At 40.0% G+C, this 4,180-nt stretch overlaps 1 pseudogene; it reads left to right on the top strand.

Moving 5' to 3' along the window:
• The first annotated feature begins 570 nt into the window (after positions 1 to 570).
• On the top strand, positions 571 to 1,253 carry LOC113028809 (cystatin-B-like; annotated as a pseudogene).
• The last annotated feature ends 2,927 nt before the right edge of the window (positions 1,254 to 4,180 follow it).

The following is a 4,180-nucleotide window of genomic DNA, read 5'->3' on the forward strand; positions in this document are numbered from 1 at the left end:
ATATGTTTGTAAAAATAAAGTAAATCATCTGCTCTAAACAGGTTTAAATAGACTCAAGTTTGCTTTTAAGCATTTCTTGAAAACATGTTTTTGGGGTATTTGCAAAACTGTAAGTTTCCTCCAGTCACAACCACTTTTTGACTTACAGATTCTGGCATATTGATCTATCACAGGTTTGATAGCTTATCTCTGGACAGTCAGCTTAAAGAAGAATTTGCAAAGTTCAATGTATTTATTTTTTGACAGCGCCAGCCGTGGCACATAAATTATTTTTATAAGACATTTATCACAGACTACAGACTGACAGGACTACGACAAACACGTTTAGTTATCGTCCTTTTTGTCGTCTAAAAAATGTTAATATAAAAGAAAGGTTATCTGTTTTAAAGACACAGATAATTTAAGACACAATTACAACAAGTAGATATTTCAAGAAGACATTCTAAGCAAACATTTAGGGGCTGTCGTGTCACATGTTGCTCCTCCTATCATGCGTTAGAGTCACCTTCCAGTAAGTTTCCAGGTCACTTACCCAGTATATGTACTTGGACTGGCACCAGTATGTTTAGACACATACAACAAGAAAACTGTCTCCTCTGTTTATTTCAGCGGACTTTCACAATGGATGCCATAAAATGTGGAGGATTCTCGAGGTGAAAGACGCTGATGAGGAAATTCAGACAATCTGTGATGAGGTGAGCTTCTTCACAACATTCAGACTCACATATTAAACAACACATCAACTCTGTGCTCTGCATTTTATGTCATGTTTTACTTTTATTTTGTCCATACACAGGTTAAGTGTCAAGTAGAGGAAAAAGAAATGAAGCATATGTCGTGTTCAAGCTGTTTCAGTACAAGAGTCAAGTGGTGGCAAGGAATCAACTATGACATCAAGGTAACTGTGGACATCAGACATGATAGTGATTATTAATGGAAGAAAATAAAGAAAGTGTTTATGGACTGAGTTACTTGTGAGATCCAGATGAGCTGTGAGGCAGATGAAGGATCGTTCAGTGTCAACAAGTACATTTCCTCTGATTTGACTGCAGGTACATGTGGAGGATCCAGCTACCTTCATCTGCGGGTCTGGAAGAAGCTTCCATGTTATGGAGGAGAAGCCGTAGTTTACTGGCGTGGAAGACCATCATGACAAAGATCCCATCCAACTTTTAATGAGGTCACACTTTGTATTTCAGCTGCTCTCTGCCTCCAAGCTGCTGCCTCATGACATGTGCTGTTTATTATCCTGAAAGAAAAAACTGCAATAATGCTCCTTCAAAAGTTAAAGTTATAATCAATATATTTTAAAAAATCGTTATTTCTAGACTATAGCACTGACTGGTGAAAGAACTCCGTCCCGGGTCTGGTCCGTGGATCGGGTTTCCCGAGGCGTGGGCGTCTATAAGCAGAGTTTTGTCTTTACCCTATAAGATTCAAAATTTTAAGTAACACTCAGCAATTATTCTCAAGTAGCACTCAGATATGCCGTCAGCGGGTTAGTTACGACGGCGGGAGCAGTTAGGAGAACAAAATGATACAGAGACTGTTCAGGTTGCCTTCCCAAAATCAACTCAAAGTTTATTCTTTTGTGCAGCAGTATTTATAGGCAGAAAGTTCGTGTGTCAACAAGTTTCAAGTTAAAACCATATAAGGAAGGTCCCCCAGCTCTGAAAGAGGTCTTCTACAATTGTATCTCAACATACCTTTGACAGGTCCGTTAAACACTAGACAGTTAGAATCCTTTGTTCTACCATTGCAGTAAGATGCACTATCAAGGCCTATAAATCTTATACAGAGGTCTCCTACATCCGTGAGTTCTGACACAACCCAGATGGTCTTCACATAAACATCTTCTGCAAGGGAGTGATAAGTAAAGAGTGATTTGTTGGTGTTTTCCCTCCAACCTTAGTATCTACTTTCACACCATAAAATCTTGAGTTGACAAAGCAAGAGAAATGACGGTTAACATAAAGAGCCTTGTTGAGTCACAGAATCTTCTGTCTAATATCATCAAAAAAGTACCCAGTAAATGCTCCCATAATACTAAAATATCTAACAGTTCCCTTCTTTATTATCACACAATAATAACACAATATAAAGGCAAAATGTAATAACATAATCTAAAGGAAAATGTAACTTGTCCTCCGAGCAAGCTTGATATCAAAATTCTAAGGAAAAAAAAACCAAAAAAAAAAAAAACTTCATTCCCTTCTTGGATAACGGAGTAATTCACAACCTAATGCTCAATATATACATCAGGATCATCATTGGCGACATCTGGCACATCATCTGGGTCAGTTTTTGTCAATTTCAAATACGTTGAGGCAGCTGTACTACTAGCTATACGGGTCATCATTGAGCATATATATGGCATCACATAACAGGCAATAATCATCAAAAACAAAATAATACATACTGTTACAAAGGCTACAATTAGTTCCTTCCATCTTCCAAACATGTCCTGTAACCACTTGTCTAGCCACTGACCATGACCTGCATTGGTTCTCAGTTCTATCTGCAATGTTTTAAGTTTATTCATAGCTTGTGTGAATGAACCATTAGGGGCAGTATTATTGGGAATGAAGGTACAGCATACATCTCCAAACATAGCACAGACACCTCCTTTCTCAGCTAACAGCATATCTAAGACCATTCTATTTGCATGGTCATTAAAGAGGTAGCAGACATCTGTTCTCCTAGGGCTGTAAGGGCCGTATTGGTCAGATTAATATATTTTGCTGATGGTAATAAACATAATTAATCCAGGCTACATTTTTGTTTATCTGCACCCACGGTAATATTGAGGCAAACCCTGCAGAGGTTTCTCCTTGTGCCTTTAATTCATTTGGTATCCCGCGTGGAACTCCTATAGCATCTATGTAAACGTCATGTGAGTAAGCGGAGCGTTTTGTACGTCTGCTGGATACAGGCAGATCTGAGGTTGTTGTATTAGTAGTTCTTGGCTAAAGTTACTAGACCACAGGTACCGGTCCAATTAACAGGTAAGGCTAATCTAAGAGTATTGTGCACAACCAATAACCGTTAGGGATTGCTCTAGTTAGGCGCGTGACCATGTGTGATTTAACTAACTTCCCCCAGTCAGTGTCATATAATACACCCTCTGGGGGAACAATGATCGATTCTCCGCTCGAACTTGAACTGTGTGTGTGTTCCTCCAGATATGATAAAACTTCAGCCACAGAGACAGCTAGCCATGTCTCATTGCAGCGTGCACCTGGGGAGTCAGAGAAGAATGTATAGTTATCCTTTGTATAATCTATGTGGGGTGTCTGGGCCAGTTAACTTTAGTCTGCGCAGACATATCATACTAGTATTAAAATGGAGAGGGATCTGTCCTAAGGGCAGTGAGGGTTTTAACCTATTCTTGGGGCGTTTCATTGGGGCGCAGGTCCTGCAGTGTCATTAGACAACTTCAATAATTCGCCTAATGGAGTCTCAGGGTTAGTTGGTGTGTGTGTGTGTCTAAGTAGGCAGTCCGAGAGGGCTCAGAGTCAACTGTAAAGTGTCTTTGAGGAGAGCATTATCTCCGTCGATTTTCTCTAGTCCCTCAGTGAGGGGGAAACCGGATATGGGGTATCCTACTATTACCTGTTCTGGATTGCCCTTTGAAACAGACTAACAGTTACTGGTTCCTAAATCACGAGCGGCTGTTCTGGCATTTTCATACCAGGAGTTAACTCCTGCTGTAGGGGTGCATAAAATGGTTTATTAGTGCCATCTGTGTTGCTATTTACTGATTTTAGGGAACGTGAGGAGCGTACTAGGTGGGTGTCTTGCCAAATGGAGCATGAGGTATTGTCAGCAAAATACGACCTGCAAAAATGTGAACATGGTTGCAGTCTACAATACAAAATAGCAAGAAAAATCCTAAAGTTAATGCGATAGATATGATAAATAACCTAAATATATAAGAAAAAAACACAGTTCTTCAGTCGTCTCCTGGCCTGGTCCCAGGTTCGAGAGACATCGAATAAGCGTCGTATGATGACAATGGGCATTTCATTTTCTCCATTATCAGGATGGAATGAGTCTTTGCTTTATCAGATTAGACATCATGTGGTACTCTCGGCTTTCTGTTCCTGCTGGATGTTCGAGTACCTTGTTGTTGTTCATGTGGAGGATCAAAGAGCTCTCTGAGTCTTGGCTCTTTCAGGCG

The sequence above is a fragment of the Astatotilapia calliptera genome, chromosome 9 (genome assembly GCF_900246225.1).
Source record: "Astatotilapia calliptera chromosome 9, fAstCal1.2, whole genome shotgun sequence".
NCBI classification, from domain to species: domain Eukaryota; kingdom Metazoa; phylum Chordata; class Actinopteri; order Cichliformes; family Cichlidae; genus Astatotilapia; species Astatotilapia calliptera.